At 36.2% G+C, this 22,361-nt stretch overlaps 1 pseudogene; it reads left to right on the forward strand.

The window, feature by feature from the left end:
* The first annotated feature begins 8,874 nt into the window (after window positions 1–8,874).
* The window catches only part of LOC138921782 (uncharacterized), a 114,020-nt pseudogene continuing 100,533 nt past the window's right edge, over window positions 8,875–22,361 (forward strand).

The raw sequence follows: 22,361 nt of genomic DNA on the forward strand, positions 1-22,361 counted from the left end.
CCAAAAGCAGCAGAATACACATTCTTCTCAAGTACACATGGAACCTTGTGTGGAATAGATCATCTTAGGCCACAGAACAAATTTTAACAAATCATAAAGTGGAATTTATTCCAGGGATTGTAAGTATTTTTCAACAACTGCGAATCAATCAACGTGATGCACCACATTAACAAAATAAAGGATAAAAATCATAGGATCATCTCAAGAGATGCAGGGAAAGCATTTGACAAAATTTAACATCCTTTTGTCCCAAAAACTCATAAAATTATGTATAGAAGGAATGTACCTCAATATAATGATGGTCATTTATGAGAATCCCACAGCTAATATCATACTCAGTGGTGAAAAGCTGAAAGCTTTTCCTCTAAGATCAGGAACAAGACAAGGATCCCCACTCTCATCACTTTTATTCAACATAGTACTGGAAGTCTAGCCAGAATAGTTAGGACAGAAAAAGGAATGAAAGGCATCCAAGTAAGAAAGGAAGAAGTAAAATTATCTTTATTTGCAGATGATATGATCTTATGCAGTCATGCATCACTTAAAGATGGGTATACATTCTGAGAAATGTGCCATTAGGTAATTTGGTTATTGTGTGAACATCATAGTGTACTTACACAAACCTAGATGAGATAGCCTACTACACACCTAGGCCATATGGTATAGCCTATTGCTTCTAGGCTACAAACCTGTACAGCATGTTAACGTACTGAATACTATAGGCAATTGTAACACCATGTTAAATATTTGTGTATCTAAACATATTTAAACATAGAAAAGGTACAGTAAAAATATAGTATAAAAGATAAAAAATGGTACACCAGTATATGACACTTATCATGAATGGAGTTTTCAGGACTGGAAATTGCTGTGAGTGTCAGTGAGTGAGTGGTGAGTGAATGTGAAGGCCTAGGACATTAATGTACACTACTGTAGACTTTATAAACACTGTACACTTAGGCTACACTAAATTTATTAAAAATATTTTTCTTCAATAATAAATTAACCTTAGCTTGTTGTAACTTTTTATTTTATAAACTTTATTGTTTTAAACTTTTTGACTCTTTTGTAATAACACAGCTTAAAACCCAAACACACTGTACAGTTGTACAAAATTATTTTCTTTCTTTATATTCTTATTCTATAAACTTTTTTCTCTTTTTAAAATTTTTACTTTTTTTTACTTTTTAAAGTTTTTGTTAAAAAATTAAAACACAGGGCCAGCCCTCATGGCCTAGTGGTTAAGTTTGGTGTGTTCCGCTTCAGTGGCCCAGGTTCAGTTCTTCAGTGCAGGCCTACACCACTCATCAGTGGCCATGCTGTGATGGCAGCTTATATACAAAAAAATGAGGAAGACTGACGACAGATGTTAGCTCAGGGTGAATCTTTCCCAGCAAAAAGAGGAAGATTGGCAATAGATGTTAGCTCAGGGTGAATCTCCCTTAGGAAAAAAAAAAACCCACTAAGACACAAATACACTCATTAGCCTAGGCCTACACAGGCTAAGGGTCATCAGCATCACTGTCTTCCACCTCCACATCTAGTCCCCCTGGAAGTTCTTCAGGGGGAATAACATGCATGCAACTATCATCTCTTATGATAAAACTGCCTTCTTCTGGAATACCTGCTGAAGGACCTGGCTGAGGCTCTTCTTGAGGAGGTGTCACTCTTCATAAATATGTCCTTAGTGGTTTGCTTGGTTTGTTTCTCTTGTTCATCATCGATTTACTTGTAAGCAGATAACACACCATGAACATTCCTCTCTATTAATGAAAACATTTTAGTGTTGAGGCCTATGCTTTTATTTTTTTTAAGGATCTGCAAAAGCTTCCACTAAACCTTTCACTGAATTTTCATGGGGATTTTTCTTCTTTTTCTTCTCCTGCAGTTTCCTTTTCTCTTGCCTCTTTTTCAGCTAAGCATTCTCGTTCCACTTCCAACAACTCCTCTTTAGTCAATTCCTCAGGAACCACCTCTAAGAGCTCCTCAATGTCATTCTCATCCACATCCAGTTTAAAGTTGTCTGCTGTCTCAATCACAGCTTTGTTGATTTTTGCAGCCTCCTCATCCTTGGCAAGTCTTTAGAAGTCATGGATGAACCTCTTAAATATCTTCTTCCAGATGTTATTTTTGTACTCCTTGGGGATGTCACTTCAAGCCCAAGCAAGATTCTTGATGCAGTCGTAGATGTAACCTTTCAAGACTTGCATCAGTGTCTTCTCAGTATCTTCCTCAGTTGTAGCAATAGCCTGTGCAAAGATTCTCCTTAGCTGATAGGCCTTAAGAGTTGCTAAAACTCCTTGATCCACTAGTTGGATCAAAGAGGTGGTGTTTTGAGGGAGAAACACTGCTTTGATATTGGGATGAAGATCACCAATAAAAGAAGGATTCTAGGAACAGTATTAACTACGAGAAAAATCTTGAAAGGTGTGTTATTCTCCAAATGGTACTTCTCCATTTCACTGTCATAGGAATTCAGGAGGGCATCTTAGAAAAGGAGGTGGGTCATCTAGGACTTCTTCTTGCTCCTGTAGTACACTGGTAGTGTGTACTTACTGATATGCTTAAAGGCTGTGGGCTTCTCACTGTGTCAGATCACAAAGGGTCTCAATTTGTAGCTTACAACATTTCTCCCAAGCAAGACTGTTATCTTGTCCTTAAAAACCTTGAAATCTGGTATTGACTTAGCCTCCTTATGGATGAAAGTCATTTCAGGCATTTGCATCCAGAATAGGGAGATTTCCACCGTATTGAATATTTGCTGTGACAAGTAATTTTCCTCCACAATAAGCTTATCTAGTTTCCAAAAATTCTTCCACTGCTTTCACATCAGTACATGCAGACTCACCACTCACTTTCACATTATGTAGTCAATAACTATTCTTGAATCATTTAAACCATCCAGAGCTAACAGTAAATTCAATACTGTAGTCAGTTCCAGCCTTCTTTTTCAACATCATAAAACTTTAACTATCAAGCAATAGCCATTACTAGTTTTCCAACTTTGTAGTCCTTAATCACTTTTAATTTCATTCCCAGGTCATTCCCTCAATGTCCCATACTGGCAACATTAGCAGTGAATTTTGTACCCTAGGGGCCAAGGTGAACAAAACATCATGAGATTAAATCAAGCACAAGAGAAAATGATGCAATCAAGAGAGGCAGTAAACATGAGATGTATGAGGCTGCTGCTGGCATAATACAGCATACTGTTTTACAGTACAATTTTTTTTTATGAGTAGAATGAGTACACTCTAAAACAATGACATAGTATAGTAAATACATAAACTAGGAACATAGTCATTTATTATCAAGTATTATGTATAGTAGACAATTGTATATGGTATCCTTTTATATGACTTACAGTGCATACTTACAGTGCAGTATGTTTGTTTACACCAGCATCACCACATTGTAGTAAGTAATGCATTGTGCTATGATGTTGCAATGGCTATGACGTCATTAAGCAGTAGAAATTTTCACCTCCATTATAATCTTATGAAACCACTGTTGTATATGCAGTCAGCCATTGACCGAAGAGTTGTTATGTAGCACATAACTATATACAGAAAACCCCAAAGATTACACCAAAAAACTTTTAGAAATAATAAACAAATTCAGTAAAGTTGGAGAATACAAAATCAACATACAAAAATCAGTTGTGTTTCTATACACTAACAATAATCTATAAAAGAAAAACATCCCATTCACAATAGAATCAAAAAAATAAAATCCTTAGGAATAAATTTAACCAGGGAAGTGAAAGTTCTGTACACTGCAAACTATAAAAGACTGATGAAAGAAATTGAAGAAGACACAAATAAATGGAAAGATATTCCGTGCTCATGAGTTAGAAGAATTAATAGTGTTCAAATGTTTATACTGCCCAAAGTCATGTACAGATTCAATGCAATCTCTATCAATATTCCAGTGGCATTTTTCACAGAAATAGAACAAACCTAAGATTTGTTTTTAGAGCACAAAAGATCCCTAACAGCCAAAGCAAACTTAAGAAAGAGCAAAGGAGGAGGCATCAAATTTCCTGATTTCAAACTATAATACAAAGCTATAGTAATCAAAGCACTATGGCATTGGCATAAAAACAACCATATAGATCAATGGAACCGAAAAAAAAGCCTATAAATAAAGCCATGCATAGATAGTAAATTAATTTTCAACAAAGGTGCCAGGAATATACAATGGGTAAAGGATAATTTCTTCAATAAATGGTGTTGGAAAAACTGGACAGCCATGTGCAAAAGAATAAAACTGTACCTTTAACATTCACTATACACAAAAATCAACTAAAAATGGATTAATGACTTGAACATAAGACCTGAACCTGTAAAACTCCTAAAAGAAAACATAGGGGTAAGCTCCTTGACTTTGGTCTTCGTGATGATTTTTTGGATTTTGCACCAAAAGCAAAGGCAATAAAAGCAAAAATAATCAAATGGGACTGTATCAAACTAAAAACTTCTGCACAGCAAAGGAAATCATCAACAAGATGAAAAGGCAAGTCAGAGAAAATATTTGCAAATCACATATCTGAAACGGGGTTAGTATCCAAAATATACAAGGAACTCATCCAACTCAATAATAAAAGTAAACTAACTAACTAACTAACTAAATAAATAAATAAATAAAATAACCCAATTAAAAAATGACAGGGGATCTGATAGACATTTTTCCAAAGAAGATATACAAACAGCTACATGAAAAGGTGCTCAATATCACTAATCTTAAGGGAAATGCAAATCAAAACCACAATGAGGTATTACCTCACATCTGTTAGGATAGCTATTATCAAAAAAACCAAGAGGTAACAAATGTTCGAGGATGTGGAGAAAAGGGAACCCTTTGCTCACGTTTGGTGGGAATGTAAACTGGTACAGACACTATGGAAAACAGTATGCAAGTTCCTCAAGAAATTAAAAATAGAACTACCATATGATCCAGCAATTCCATGAATGCGTATATGTCCAAAGGAAACAAAATCATTATCTGAAAGAGATATCTGCATTCCCATGTTCATTGTGGCATTATTCACAATAGCCAAGTTATGGAAACAACCTGTTTGTCAATGGATGAATGGATAAAGAAAATAGATATAATAGATCTATTATATTATATACAAAAATAAAGGAATATTATTCAACTTTAAAAAAGAAGAAATTCCTGCCATTTGCAACAACATGGATGAAATTGGAGGGTGTTATCATAAGTGAAATAAGCTAGACAGAGAAAGCCAAATACTGCATAGTATCACTTACATGTGGAATCTAAAAAAAATAAATTGAACTCATAGAAACAGAGTAGAAAGGTGGTTGGCAGTGGGCGGGGGAGTGAGAGGAATGAGAGGTCAGTAAAAGGGAAGAAACTTTCAGTTATACGGTGAATAAAGTCTGAAGATCCAATATATAACATGGTGACTATTGTTGCTAACAGTCTATTGTATAACTGAAATTTGCTGAAAGAGTAGAACTTAAATATTCTTACCAAAAGAAAAGTTGGAAAAAAAGTTCAGAAGGCAAATGAGAAAAATTTACTGCTTTTTTTCTAGTCACAGAATATTATCAAATAGAAATATACCCTCATGAAATAATAAGCCAGAAACATATTTATTTAAAAGCAATTGTGAAATTCCAATATAAAAATAATTTCTTTCTTTGGGGGAAAGGTTTATATTTTTAATTTTATAAGCCTCAGAGGATTCAAAAGGTTTTCAATCATTTCCGTATAAGAATATATTCACTAATAACTTGAATTAACTTAAATTGCGTTTTTTGCATTATTAGCCACAGTATACAATCCTCATCTGCTGTAACTAAATGATTGTTCATTTCCTTCTACTTTTGACTCAAAAAAACTTCCTGAAGGTTATAAAGAAAGCGTCTACTGCGGTATTTATTTGAGGCTGGGGTGGGTGCTGATGATGATCCTTTAATAGATTCATTGCTATGCTCTAATTCTCAAATGAATTTAAAAGTGAAACTTTTAATAGATTATTGTCCAAAATCTGAAAGTCCTGCAAGTCTTGCTTTGAGACTTGGACAAATTTTGATATTAAGTCACTTGTTGCAAAGCTCATTTTATTTTCCTAAATTTTTCTGTTATTGCACCACTTGACATAGCTTCTCCTTGTTCTAGTTTACACTTAAGCTAACAATATCACCTCAAAAAAATCGATACTTGTAAGTTATCCTTAACTAGAACACGGCAAACATTCAAAAACTAGAAGCTGCAATTTCTCAGAGTTTCTCAGCTCTGCTTGCTTGTTATATTCTATTTTACCTCAGGCATTCGACAGTTTAGAATTTCATTGCAGGCTTCTTCAGAACCCTGATGAAAATACTGACAGTTCAGAAGAGATGCAGAGAATAAAAGGAAAACAAAACTAAACTCATTGTATGACTTTGAGTTTAATGAAATCTCTTGCTGAAAAACAATATGCTTTAAAACCAGAAATTAAAAATACATTTCTGAAGAGGAACTAGTTTATAATGCATATTGTTTCTTTTTAGATAATGCCTAGTAACATTTTATTGCCTTTTCTGTTTTTCAAGAATAACCCCCTTAGACTTTTGCATATGAAATCTTCTTGGGAAGCCTAAAATTACCAAGGGTCTTGAGTGAAGGAGAAATTATGCTTCTGTCTAAATAGATTTGGTAAGGTTGTATTTCCATAATATCAAAGTGACCACAGACACATACCATAGACTGTTTGCCATTAAACTTGACACTAATTAGTGCAACAAAGCTGCTTTGATTATGTATTATCCCATGTTCTCTAAGATGGGCAAAGTCACTCTGAATTTCTTTATATTTTTAAATGTGTTTTCTCAGTCTTGGTTTCAAGGCAAAATAATCTAGATAGCTTTGTAAAAAAAAAAAAAGAAACAAAGAAAGAAATAATAGAGACAAAGGACCTTACTCAAGAGACTAATTTTGTAGCTCTGGAGACGCTATGATGTGTGTTTGGAAAAAGCCTGGTGTGATAAACAGCCAATACAGAGAACTACAATATTACCATAGCCAGCTGGTGATAATCCATACTCCCATTTTCTTATAATATTTTGCACAGTCCTCTAGTCCATAGTTTATCAAGTTGCTGTTCATAGGTTTCCAACCACAAAACCTCTTGGAGTGCTATTTTAAAATAGTGGCTCTTGGGCCTCAACTCAGACCTACAAAATCAGGCAATGCAAAGAGAGGAACCTGAAAATTTGCATGTTGAACAAACCCACAGTGATTCTTATGCCCAGTTAAGTTTGAGAAAAACTGATGCGGTTAAGAGTATAGATTTTAAAGTCATATGAATCTGTATTTGAATTGATCAATTTTATTACTGATCAATTCTTAAGGCCACTACATCTCTTATATGTCATTGTAAACTATCTGCTCACAGTGATCTTTTAATATACTTCCTTCCTGGTTATATGGCTCTCTACTTACTAAAAAGCTCAAGTAGACAGTTGTCCATTATCCACTGGATCGGGAAAATAAATGTCCCTTTAATGAGTATTACCGTACGCTACCATCATCCATGGTACCGGGATGAAGTTGTTGGATTTTGCCTCATTTTCCCACAAGTCTCCTTCCAGGACTTATTCTTCAATCCTTTTCTCAAAACATGATTGAGATTTCTACACTGCCTAAAAAGACATCTGATGCTGGCATTTCTTTAATTCCTTTGCTACACAATCTTTTAAAACACAATTGAGAAAAATCCATTAAAAACGTGCTTTTTATTTCTATGCTAGCCCAGTCATAAGAGACCATCAGATATAAGACTTAATAGCTGGTCATGGAGGCCAAAAATATAATTAACACTTATGTGAATGTCTGCTTTGAAAACACTGGTCAAACTTTCTAGAGAGGCCAGATTTCTAGTTAGTGCATGGATTTAGTTTTCTAACTCAGATTACACAATGCTTTGGCTAAAATAATCAACTCATATTAGGAGTTATTGAAGGATATGCGTACCTAGCCTGACAAGAGTTTGAGGCAGTGTTTTTCAAAGTGTGGCCTTTAGGCTATCTGCACAAGGGAAAATTAATCGGGGTGCTCTTAAGAATGCAAAATAATGAGCCCCTCCCCAGACCTAGTGAATCACAGGGAACATCTGTCGGTTGGGCCTGGAAACATGCATTTTAATAAGCAGGTACAAAGTACATTACAATCTGAGGGTGCCTGGATGGGGACAAAGAGCATGGGCATTACTGTTAGACAGAACTGAGCAAAATCCCAGCTCTCTCACTTCCTAGTTGTATCCATGGTGCACGTCCCTCCTGTGTATCATGCTTCTCCTTGCTCTGATCTCCCCATTCTTGCTCCTCTTCCGTGTAACTGTCCCCTCCCTGGACAAGGCCAACTAGATAGTTCCCTGTTCTCCTCTTTTCCTTAGCAAGGAAAGGCCCCTCAGTGGATGATATTGCCACCATCCTCCCGCCCCCTCTGTCTTCTGAATGTGTGGAGGGCAGTTATCTAATTGGCATTCACCTTATCCTTTCTCCCACTTCACACCTCCCATCCTCAGCCTCCTAAACTGACATGACTTCTGGACATTCCCCCTGTTTATGGTTGCCATCAGGTTGGCACCCACTATTCTGACCTTTCAGAGGCATCGTGCTTGGTATTTTGTAAATTCCCTAGCTTCTAGCCCTTGTTGTAACTTGAACTAAATGGGCACTGAAGGTCAATGCAGGACTTCAATGCCAAAGTTATAGCCCTCTCTCCAGTGTCATACACAGCCATCCCATTCCATTTCCCCTACCATGTGCTCCTGATCCCAAGTACCAATGTCTCGCCACTTCCTGTCCTATAGTAGCAGGAGAGATCACATTTTTTAGGGTTAGATGATGTGGGTCAAGGATGCCTTCACTGGAGGCTGATTTAAGCCTAGACTTCAAGGGCAAGCATGATTTCCACAGGCAGAGATGGAGGGACCAGGCAGGCATTGCCCGAAGAGTGAAGGTATGAAGATTGTCCTGGGGACTATAAAGAACTAGAATTACTGTGAAAATTGTCTTACTATTTCCCTAAGTGTGGTCCTTGCACCAGCTGCTTGGAATCACCAGTGGTGCTTATTTAAAATGCATATTCCTGCACCTAACCTCAAATCTACTGGTCCAGAATTCCTAGGGGTAGGACTAAGGGAATTTGCATTTTCACAAGCTCCCTAGATGATTCTGCTGAATAGCAGTGATTGATAACACTCTCTTAGCTGATATATAGTCTGAGAGGTGATGACAGGGCCCTAGAGAACTGATATCACAAAATATTGAAAACTGATAAAATAGGTAGTATCGAAATCTATCAAAACAACTAAAATTATGCCCTAGTCTTAAGTCAGTCTTAAACCTTTGATTAGGTCTCACAAATATACTTGTTTATATGTGTGTGTATATGTATACATGTATACATATATATACACACACACATAAATACTCTATATATCTATCTAAAGAGATGGATAAATAAACATATATACATGTGCACACATGGAGTATACATACATACATTTCAAGGTCCTAGGAGCAGTGACACCCTAGTCACCACAAGTATACACATTGTTGAAATCTTGGTTTCTAACTACCATTCTCCAATAAAAGGAACCAGGGATCCTTGCAGAAGTAACTGATTGTAGGAATAGAGGAGGAAAATACAAGATGAATTTGAAGCATTTTATTGTGCCAGAAAGTAAGAATAAGGTAAAAAATTAAAAGACTTGAAGATGTCCAAAGAACACAGGAACCAACCTGAAAGAGCTCCCAATGGCCAAGACTGGAACAACTGGAGAAATATAATAATGAACAATACTATTTGATTATAACCCAAGTAAATGTTTGAATAAACAAATATGGGGGAGAATGGACAGATCTGCCTTACAGGATAATTCTGATGAATAAATGTAGAAGGAATGAGAAAAATAGGAAAGCATCATTAGAATACCACAGGAATAATTGCTGCAGGCAAGATATACAGATGAATTCTAAAATTAGTGGGTGGGACTTTCAAGGGGAATATTTTGTTTGCATAGTCTTAAAATATCATACTCCTACAAATATTTGCTAACTGTCATGGTGGTTTTAACATATGTCTGAAAAATCTTTGATATTCCTTCTCAAAGGAGGTGGAACTTAATTCACGCTACCTTGAGTGTGGACTGGACTTAGTGACCTGTTTCTAAGAAATAAAGCATGGAAAGAGAAAACAGTAATTTTACACTGGAGAAAACTAGCAAACATCATCTTAACCAACGATCAAGTTTAACATCATAAATGATAAGCAATGTTGAGATCATGTAGCCCAGATATTATGTAATGAACAGGGACTATTACATCTATGTTCTTCTTTCCAATAATCAATAATGTCAGTCTAATCATGAGAAAACATCAAATCCAAATTGAACAACATTCTATAAGATACCTAACTACTACTCTTGAAAATTGTCAAGGTCATGAAAGACATGGAAAGACTGAAGCACTATCGTAGATTTGAGGAGACTAAGGAGACATGACAAGTAAATGCAATGTGGGGTCCTGGATTGGATCTTGGAATGGAGAAAGGGCATTACTAGAAAAACTGGTGAAATCTGAATAGAGTCTGTAGTTTAGTTCATAGTAACATACCAATGTGAAATTCTTAGTTTTGACAAATGTACCATGGTTATCTAAGATGTTAACATTAGAGGAAGATGGGCAAAGAGGGTACAGGAACTTTGGGTACTGTCTTCATAATTTATATAAACCTAGAATTATTTTAAAAGTTAAAAAAGCATCAAAGGATAATCATGCAATGGAATACTACTCAGTAATAGAAAAGTGAACTATTGAAAAATGCAACAACATGGATGAACTTTAAAGACTTGTCCTGAATGAAAGAAGCCAGACTCAAAAGAAAATTGCATCAACATGGTGTTCTAGAACAGGCTAAACTAATATGCGGTTATAAAGATCAGAATACTGGTTGCCACGGGGGCTGGGAATTGACTGAATGAGGGTATGAGAGAACTTTCTGGGGTGATGGGAAGGTTTTATGTCTTGATTAAGGGGTTGAATACATGTGTGCATATGTCTGTCAAGAATCATCATCAGTACTTATTACATGTGAATTTCATTCTATGTAAATTATACATTCATTAAAAAATGCACCGGATGCTCTGCTCTTAGAAAAATATGAGCCCTACAAAGTGTTGGAATGGTTGAAATCCAGATTTGTTGCTATGTCTTACCTCTGTGTAAATTTTTCTATGTCTGTTAGGAAACATCATCTATTCTCCACGTCTTCTATTTTGTTAATCAGCAGTAAATATATTCCTATAGCAATATATATCACTCCTGTTCCTCAGACTACTAAATTTGTTTTTTTTTAATTGAGGTAACATTTGTTTATAACATTACATAAATTTCAAATGTACATCATTACGTTTCAATTTTTGTGTAGACTATGTCATGTTCAGCATCCAAAGACAAATTACCATTCGTCACCGTACACAAGTGCCCTATTATCCTTTCCTCCCTCCCCGCTTCCCTTCTGGTAAACACTAGTCTAAAACTTCTTTCAACGGAATGCCTTCTACTGTGTTTTTGCCTTCAGATTTATTCATGGATGTCTATTCAGACAAATGGCTTCTGAACACGCACCTTATCTCTATTCATTTGATTTCCTTTGATCACTGCAAACCTTTCCATTGCCGTATTCCAATCAGCTGTCTTACGAAGTGCCTTATCTCACCAAATTAATAGGATAAAATGGCAGGTTCACTTGGCTAACAATAAATTATAATAAGTCAATATTGCTTGAAATTGCTTTTGTCAAAAGACATGTTAAGAGACTATTGAGTTCTATATATATGTAAGAGATTCAGGTCCCAATAGCGCTGTAAATTTTCGCTTTTCAGTTAAATATTCATATATGTGAAGATACCATACTTTTCCTTATATGGTACAATAAAACCACATTGTAAAATGTGGTAAATCAGCACATCGTTCATTCCCTCCATTTGTACACTTGAAAATGTCTCAATAGAATGTTGCATTGGGGCAGTGACAGTAGGATTCATGATGTTTCTTAGACAATTCCATCATAATTCGTCACTCATTTTGAGATATTCATTTGTCTAAAAGCAATTAATGCTTAATTGCTGCATAACCTGAGTAATTTAGAAATGCAAATTAGTACAGATAGCAAACAACTATATGTTCATTAATTTCTTTATCACCATCTGTTTAATTTAAAAATTGAGTTTTACTGAATGACAGCTTGCTAACTGTATAAATAGTTTTCTTAGTGGGAAATATCTACTGCAATTGAGATCAGCATCTGATAAAATCTGTTTGTACATAAACATGCTACCTAAACAAATTCTAGTATTTTCTAATTCATGAGAAAACTATTGCCAATATATAATGCTATTTAGTGGAAAACAGATAATTTTATATATCCTTTTAAGTAAGATACTGTGCATTAGACAAAATATGGCAATTATAATGTACTGCCGTAATTTTAATCTTTAGTATTTTCAGTTACTTTATTCTTTTTTTGTTCTCTTTTTTTGCATAATGATTTTTTTGTTTTTTATACATTTGTTAGGTTATAACTGAAAAGTGAGTATTAAAATTTTGCAGCTAGAAGGAAGAAACACCATAAGTGGTTTATAATCTTGTGATTTTAAAAAATAGATTATATAATAGAAAGTATTTTAAGCCTTGTAGAAATGATTTACACTCAGAACTTCTATCTAATAGTTAATCTTTCAGAAACCAAAGTAGAAAGAAAATATCTTTCAGGTTTGTGATGTATAAGGTAAGGAGGTTTTTTAAAAAAGAATCCAGAAGCCTTAAATAAAAGCAGAGGTGTCATATCAGTGTTATATAATGTGCAATTGATCTTGTTAATGTTATAAAACAATCAGACTATTTTTCTTCTTATTATGCTATCATTTTTCTTATTATGAAAACTATACATTATAAAAATTGATATAGCAAATAGGTATAAATATATACCAATAGGTATAAAATTATATCAAGTCCATAAAAAATATCAGTGTACCTACATATAGTGCACGTATGTGTGTGTATGTGTGTGTGTATTTGTGCAGAGAGCTCTTCTTTATCTTTTTCACTTGATGTAATGTGGAGAGATATTTTAGTATCAGCCTATATATTTCTATCTATGTCATGTTTGCCTAGTATTCTATTATATGGAACTTTCAAAAGTTATAAACCTGTACTTTATTGCTGAGAATTTCACTTATTTTCACATTTTTGCTATTACAAAGGTGCAGTAAATATCATTTGTGTACAAATATGTGTGCACATGTGATAGTGCATCTATTCAATGACTCTCCAGAAAAATGAAATGACTTGGTTATGGTACAATGGATCAAAAATTTTGATAGATACTGAGGAGTTCTTCTACAGATTGGTAGCACCAATTCATAGCAAACGAGAGCACTTTTCCCCAATCTTGCTGACATTGGATGATTTCAAGCATCTTAATTTTTGCCAGTCTGAGAGATGGAAAATGCATTTCATTTAGGCTTTAATATCCTTTTCTTTAATTATGAATGAGGCTCATGATCTGTTTATTGGACACATTTTTTTGTTGTATAAACTAGCTGGTTTTTCCTTTTCTTTATTAAGCTTTTCACTTATTCTTAATGTTTTGTTTGAATGTTTTAGTTTTCTTTTAATGTGATTCTCTACAAAAGTTTGCCTCTTTCTTTATAAAAAATAAAGCAAAAGTCTTCACTTGGTGTCAACTGCCAAAATTGATGCACCTTGATTTTTGCTGATATGACAAAGGCACATTTAACAAGTCTTTGATGAGTATACTGTCTATGTTATTTTGTGTTATATGTATGTATATTAATATACATATTTTGTATGCAAATGTGGATATAGTAATATAAGGGTTCCATGCAGGAGTAAATCTTCCAATTATCTATCTTATAGTTCCTGTATCTGCAGTCTTTGGTGGCCTTAGTCTGCAGCTTGTTATTTCTGCTGATTCTTCTTCACAGTGTCTTATTTCATCATGTGTTTTGTGATTTTTTTTTTACTGTATCTCATTTTACTTTATTATTTATGAGTAGGGACACTTTGAGGCCTGAGCTTAAAGAATGTTTTGCCAAAGAGAAGTTGCCTTTACTTCATTCATGTATCTGGGAATACATTCAATTCAGGCCCTACTCAAACTAAATTTGTGGTGTGGATTTTCTTTGGAGGGACAAGTAATCATTTGAATTCTGGTTCCAAATCCATGTGAGCATTAGCTTATAGTTAGGGATTTTTATGGGGTGATTTCCATTTCTCTCTTTCACCTAGAGCTGTGACTAAAACAAGGAAGCATCTCTACTATCTAGATTTGTGGGATGGGTTTAGAAAAAATCACCTTGACTTCTAGCTCAGGCAATATAGCACAGTTTCTCCAGGTAACTGGTGTGACAAATGCCAGAAATCCAGGTGATATTTCTTTTTTTTTTTTAATTTTTATTTTTTTCGGATGTACATCATATTTCAAATTCTGGATACAATACATCATGTTCACTACCTGAACACTAATTATAGTGCATCCCCTCACATATGACCCTAACACCCCTTTTGCCCTCCCCCCTCCTCCCTTCCCCAATGGTAACCACCAGTCCAATCTCCAATGCTATGTGGGTTTTTTTTGTCGTTTTTATCTTCTACTTATGAGTGAGATCATATGGTATTTGACTTTCTCCCTCTGACTTATTTCACTCAGCATAATACCCTCAAGGTCCATCCATGTTGTCACAAATGGCTGGATATCACCATTTCTTATGGCTGAGTAGTAGTCCATCGTGTATAAATACCACATCTTCTTTATTCATTTGTCCCTTGATGGGCAACTAGGTTGCTTCCAAGTCTTGGCTATTGTGTATAATGCCGCAATGAATATAGGGGTGCAAGTATCTTTATGCCTTCGTGTTTTCAAGTTCTTTGGATAAATACCCAGCAGTGGAATAGCTGGATCATATGGTAGATCTATCCTTAATTTTCTGAGGATACTCCAAACTGCTTTCCATAGTGGCTGCACCAGTTTGCACTGCCACCAGCGGTGAACAAGGGTTCCCTTCTCTCCACACCCTCTCCAACATTTGTTGTTTCCTGTCTTATTAATTATAGCCGTTCTGACTGGAGTGAGGTGATACCTCATTGTAGTTTTGATTTGCATTTCCCTGATAGCTAATGATGTTGAGCATCTTTTCATATGCCTGTTGGCCATCTGTATATCTTCTTTGGAGAAATCTCTGTTCAGATCTTTTGCCCATTTTCTAATTGGACTGTTGGTTTTTTTGTTGTTGAGCTGTATGAGTTCTTTGTATATTTTGGATATTAACCCCTTATCTGCTATGTGGTTTGCAAATATCTTCTCCCAATTGTTAGGTTGTCTTTTCGTTTTATTGATGGTTTCCTCTGCTGTGCAGAAACTTTTTAGTTTGATGTAGTCCCATTTGTTCATTTTTTCTTTTCTTTCCCTTGCCCAGTCAGACATGGGACTTGAAAATATGCTGCTCAGACCAATGTCATAGAGCGTACTGCCTATGTTTTCTTCTGGAAGTGTCATGGTTTCGGGTCTTACATTCAAGTCTTTAATCCATTTTGAGTTGATTTTTGTGCATGGTGTAAGGGAATGGTCTACTTTCATTCTTTTGCATGTGGCTGTCCAGTTTTCCCAACAGCATTTATTGAAGAGACTCTCCTTTCTCCATCGTGTGCTCTTGGCTCCCTTGTCGAATATTAGCTGTCCATAAATGTGTGGGTTTACTTCTGGGCTCTCAATTTTGTTCCATTGATCTGTGTGTCTGTTTTTGTGCCAGTACCATGCTGTTTTGGTTACTATGGCTTTGAAGTATAATTTGAAATCGGGGAGTGTGATACCTCCGGTTTTGTTCTTTTTTCTCAGTAATCCTTTGGCTATTCGGGGTCTTTTGTTGTTCCATATAAATTTTAGGATTCTTTGTTCTATTTCTGTAAAAAATGTTGTTGGAACTTTGATAGGGGTTACATTGAATCTATAGATTGCTTTAGGAAGTATGGACATTTTAACAATGTTAATTCTTCCAATCCAAGAGCACGGAATATCTTTCCATTTCTTTGTGTCTTCTTCGATTTCTTTCAGCAATGTTTTATAGTTTTCAGTGTACAAATCTTTCACCTCTTTCGTTAAGTTTATTCCTAGGTATTTTATTCTTTTTGTTGCAATTGTAAATGGGATTGCATTCTTAATTTCTTTTTCTGCTACTTCGTTGTTAGTGTATAGAAACACAATGGATTTTTGTACATTGATTTTGTATCCTGCAACTTGACTGTATTCCTTTATTATTTCTAAAAGTCTTTTAGTGGACTCTTTAGGGTTTTCTAGATGTAAAATCATGTCATCTGCAAAGAGTGACAGTTTCACTTCTTCTTTTCCAATGTGGATCCCTTTTATTTCTTTTTCTTGCCTGATTGCTCTGGCTGGGACTTCCAATACTATGTTAAATAAGAGTGGTGACAGTGGGCATCCTTGTCTGGTTCCTGTTCTTAGTGGGATAGCTTTCAGTTTTTCTCCATTGAGAATGATATTTGCTGTGGGTTTGTCATATATGGCCTTTATTATGTTGAGGTATTTTCCTTCTATACCCAATTTATTTAGAGTTTTTATCATAAATAGATGCTGTATCTTGTCAAATGCTTTCTCTGCATCTATTGAGATGATCATGTGATTTTTATTCTTCATTTTGTTAATGTGGTGTATCACGTTGATAGATTTGTGGATGTTGAACCATCCCTGCATCCCTGGAATGAAACCCACTTGATCATGATGTATGATCTTTTTAATGTATTGTTGTATTCGATTTGCTAGTATTTTGTTGAGGATATTTGCATTGATGTTCATCAGTGATATTGGCCTGTAATTTTCTTTTTTTGTGTTGTCCTTGTCTGGTTTTGGTATCAGGATAATGTTTGCTTCATAGAAGGAGTTAGGAAGCCTCCCCTCCTCTTCAATTTTTTGGAAGAGTTTGACAAGGATAGGTATTATGTCTTCTTTGAATGTTTGGTAGAATTCACCCGGGAAGCCATCTGGTCCTTGACTTTTATTTTTTGGGAGGTTTTTAATTGCTGTTTTGATCTCCTTACTGGTGATCGGTCTATTCAAATTTTCTACATCTTCTTGGTCCAGTTTTGGAAGGTTGCATGTTTCTAAGAATTTATCCATTTCTTGTAGATTATCCAATTTGTTGGCGTATAGTTTTTCATAATATTCTCTTATTATCTTTTGTATTTCTGAGGTGTCAGTTGTAATCTCTCCTCTTTTGTTTCTGATTTTATTTATTTGAGCCTTCTCTCTTTTTTTCTTGGTGAGTCTAGCTAAGGGTTTGTCAATTTTGTTTATCTTTTTGAAGAACCAGCTCTTGGTTTCATTAATTTTTTCTACTGTTTTTTTAGTCTCTATTTCGTTTATTTCTGCTCTGATTTTTACTATTTTCTTCCTTCTGCTGATTTTGGGCTGTGTTTGTTGTTCTTTTTCCAATACCTTTAGGTGCACTTTTAGATTGTCTGTTTGGGATTTTTCTTCTTTGTTGAGGTAGGCCTGAATTGCTATAAACTTCCCTCGTAGAACCACTTTTGCTGTATCCCACAGATTTTGGCATGTCATGTTTTCATTTTCATTTGTCTCCAGGAATTTTTTGATTCCTTCTTTGATTTCTTCATTGACCCAATCATTGTTCAGTAGCATTTTGTTCAATCTCCACATTTTTGTGGCTTTTCTGGTTTTCTTTCTGTAGTTGATTCCCAGTTTCATACCTTTGTGGTCAGAAATGATGCATGGTATTATTTCAATCTTTTTACATTTATTGAGACTTGTTTTGTGGCCTAATATGTGATCAATCCTGGAGAATGTTCCATGGGCATTTGAAAAGAATGTGTATTCTGTGGTTTTTGGATGGAATGTTCTGTATATATCTACTAAGTCCATTTGGTCTAATGTGTCCTTTAAGGCGAGTGTTTCCTTATTGATCTTCTGTTTGGATGATCTACCCATTGGTGTAAGTGGAGTGTTAAAGTCCCCTACTATTATTGTGTTAGTGTCTATTTCTCCTCTAATTTCTGTTAATAATTGCTTTATATATTTAGGTGCTCCTATGTTGGGTGCGTAGATATTTACAAGTGTTATATTTTCTTGTTGGATTGTTCCCTTTATCATTATGTAGTGCCCGTCTTTGTCTCTGATTACAGTTTTTGATTTAAAGTCTATTTTGTCTGATATAAGTATTGCTACCCCTGCTTTCTTTTCTTTGCCATTTGCATGGAATATCTTTTTCCATCCTTTCACTTTCAGTTTGTGAGTGTCTGTAGGTCTGAAGTGTGTCTCTTGTATGCAGCATATACATGGATCTTGTTTTTTTATCCAGTTGTCCACCCTATGGCATTTGATTGGAGCATTTAATCCATTGACATTTAAAGTAGCTATTGATAAATATGTATCTATTGCCATTTAGTCACTTTTTCTTTTTTTGGGTGTTTTAGTAGTTCTTCTCAGTTCCTTTCTTTTTCTCTTGCTCTCTTCCCTTGTGATTTGATGGCTATCTTTAGTAATATGTTTGATTTCTTTTGTCTTACTTTTTTTCCTACTTGTTATAGGTTTCTAGTTTGTGGTTACCATGAGAATCCTATTTAATATACTATGCATATAACAGTCTATATTGAGTAGATAGACTCTTTAGCTTGACCTCTTTCTAAAAGCTCTAATTTTTCACTCCCCTCCTCCAACATTATATGTTTTTCACATCATATATAGTCTTTTGTTTAGTGTGTGTATATATCCATTACCCTCTTATCATTGAAATAGGTAATTTTAGCACATTTGTCTTTTAACCTTCATATTACCTTTACAGGTAGTTGATCTGCTGCCTTTACTATACTTTTACCTTACAAGTGATTTTATTGCCTGTTTTTTCTTGTTGTTGTTTTGGGTTTTTTGATAATTTTTTTTCTTTTATCTCTATTTTTGGTCATTACTTTCCCACTTAAATAAGTCCCTTCAGCATTTCTTGTAGAACTGGTTTCCTAGTGATAAACTCCTTTAAATTTTGCTTGTCTGGGAAGCTCTTTATCTCTCCTTCCATTCTGAATGACAGCCTTGATGGATAGAGTATTCTTGGTTGTAGGCTTTTTCCTTTTAGCACTTCAAATATGTCATGCCATTCTCTTTTTGCCTGTAGAGTCTTGGCTGAGAAGTCTGCTGACAGCCTGATGGGCTTCCCTTTATATGTCACTTGTGGCCTTTCTCTTGCTGCTTTTAGGATTCTCTCTTTGTCTCTAATTTTAGACATTTTGATTATAATATGTCTTGGTGTGGGCCTCTTTGGGCTTCTCTTGTTTGGAGCTTTCTGTGCTTTCTGAACTTGGATGTCTGTTTCCTTCCTCAGGTGAGGAAAATTTCCCTCTATTATTTCGACAAATAAATTTTCTGCCCCTTTGTCTCTACTTCTTCTGGGACCCCTATAATCCGAATGTTAGCACGCTTGATATTGTCCCAGAGTTCCCTTACACTGTTCTCATTCTGTCTAATTCTTTTTTCTCTTTTCTGTTCTGCTTAGGTGATTTCCTCTAATCTTTCATCTAGCTTGCTGATCCGTTCTTCTGCTTCCTCTACTCTGCTATTGAGTCCCTCTAGTGAATTTCTCATTTCGAGTATTGTATTCTTCATTTCTGATTTGTTCTTTTTTATATCTTCCAATTCTTTGCTGATGTGCTCACTGTGTTCATCCATTCTTCTCTGCATATCTGTGAGAATCCTCATTATATTCTGTTCGAATTCCTTGTCAAGGAGGTCGCTAGTTTTTGTTTCACTTAGTTCTTTTTCTGGTGTTTTGTAGTGTTCCCTTGCTTGGAAAGTATTCCTTTGCCTCCTCATTATGCCTCTTTCTCTGTGCTATTTTCTTTGTACTTGGTGAGTTGGCTATGTCTCCTGATCTTGGAGAAGTGGCCTTATGTATGAGATGCCTTATGAGGCCCACAGTGTGCTTCCCTCTCGTCACTAGACCATAAAAACCAGGAGTGACCCCTTTGTGGGCTACTTGTGTTCTTCTGCTGTGGCAGGGTTGCTCCCACTGCAGGTAACCAAGGAGTCTGATCTTTCCTTCCCTGGCCAGCTGTTTGTAAATCCGGTTTGGAGGGGTCTCAGCACTGTTGGCTACAAAGTCTATTAGCACATTCTTATTGCAAGTGTCCTCTTAATTGGGTTGGTACCCAGTGTAGCTGGTTGCTAGGCTCAGGGGCTTACAGTTGTGATAGGCCTGAGGCCAACAAGGCTGATGTCAGTTCTCTTAGGAGTGCAGCTGAGTGGGGCTAGCCCTTGGCATGGAGGCACTCAGTCGTTTCAGGCTTTGGAAGGTGGGGCTGATACTTTTTATGGCTATTTGTGAAGCACAAGTCTTCTTCCGCTGATAAGCCTCACCCCCCTCTGGACCACATACACTGTCAACAAAGTCCTGGTCCGTGCACACTTCTCAACCCCCTGGAGCGCACCCCACTTCCACACTGCAGAGGCCCCCACCTCTGCCCCAATGCCCCCCACAGTTCACCTGGTCCTCACACAAGCCCTGCCCCACAGAGGCAGACACCCTTGCCTGCCTGTAGAGGATCAAAGCACTAAGTCAATGCAGGCTGAAAAGTATCCTGAGGGCTTGCTGTTAGGTGGGGCCAGTCCCTAGGGCGGGTTGCCTACCCTGGCTGAACTGGATTAAATATGTGCTCTAGTGGGTGTGGCAGACCCCTGGGCTAACAGCCCAAGGGACGCACCTCAAAGGCCCCCACTGGTGTCCATATCAGCACACCTGGACCAGCTCAGAACAACGGCCCCCACCAATGTCTCAGTCTCAGGAGGGGATCCTCCTCTCACCAAGCTGCCCCCAGAGCCCACCAGGTGAGTCTTGTTTCACCAAAGGACACTCAGCCTTCTCTCTGGTGATTTTAGGTTGCTGCAATGAGTGAGTTTATGCGTGGGCCCTTTAAGACGCGGATCTTTTCGGCTTTCGGCCGATAGGTTTTCTGGGGTGTCCTTGCTGCAGTTAATAGCCACCAAAGCCAGATAGTAAGACCCTCATCTCAGTTGGGCTGAGTCCGAAGGATGGTTATAGCAGTATTGCCCCTGCTCCGGACCTCACTCCTCCAGGGAGGGCTGCGTACCTTAGGGTGGCTCCCGCCTGGCCAGCTGAGAAGCTGCGCTGCTCCCAAAGGTGGCTTTTTTCCTCTCTGGCCGGAGTTACTGCCTCTTCTGCTTTCATCAGGACTGTCCCTTGTCATGGGAGTTCTTTTTATCCAGTTTTCAGTTTTCAATCCAGGGTGATTCTTCCCAAAATTGTTGTAAACTAGTTGTGTTCGTGGGAGGAGGCGAGTTCAATGTCTGCTCACAGCGCCATCTTGACGAGAACTCTCCCAGGTGATATTTCTGAACAAGGGATTCTCTACTCTGAGTTTGTACCAGAATCCCCTGGGGAGCATTTTCAAACTAGTAATGCTCAGGCCTCAGTTCAGGCCTATTGAATTAGAACTTCTAGTGGACAAGGAGTTTAATTTTCTTGTTTTTAGGCAGGATAATGAGCATAATTGGAAGTTCGGTAGATTAAGGACAATGCTCAAGGTCACATGGCTACTAAAGGGCAGCTTTGGGACTAGCTCTGTGATCTTCTGGATCCCTGTCCTTTATGCTTGTGTTCCTTCTCTTATGCATTTTAATCCACTATCGATATTTATCAATATATACTAAATACAGGCAAACTTTGGGATGTTTTTTGGTACTCTGCTTGTTTCCTTTTTAATTAATAATTGTAAAAGCAAGTGTATGGGGTAAAAGACTCACAAATACATGCTCACTCTTTTTTTAATAAAACAGGATGCAAGCTCATGTTAAATATTTAGTCAATATAAGTAAAACAGTCTGAATTCTTCGTCTATGGCTAATACGCATTAGAATACTTTGAACTATTATAATGTTCATATGATTAAACATTTAGAACTCCAAGATGTGTGTTTACATGAATATCAATCCTTTGTTTTAATATTTTATTTTATATTGTTATTTTATGTATGGCTACATTAAATTTTTATTAGTTTTTGGTGTCTCATTAAAGTAAAATAATTTTTAGAAATTTTTTTAAATAGGAGACTAAAGATTTGAGATAGCACATATGAAGATATCATACAAAATATTACATATGTTTTACTGGGAAAGACAAAATCGTAGTTTTTTCTTCTTTAAGGATCTTTTACGTGATCATAGTTGCTGACTCTTTACTACATGACAATATTGCATTGCATTTACATGAAAAATAAACA

Source organism: Equus caballus, chromosome X (genome assembly GCF_041296265.1).
Source record: "Equus caballus isolate H_3958 breed thoroughbred chromosome X, TB-T2T, whole genome shotgun sequence".
Taxonomy (NCBI): Eukaryota; Metazoa; Chordata; class Mammalia; order Perissodactyla; family Equidae; genus Equus; species Equus caballus.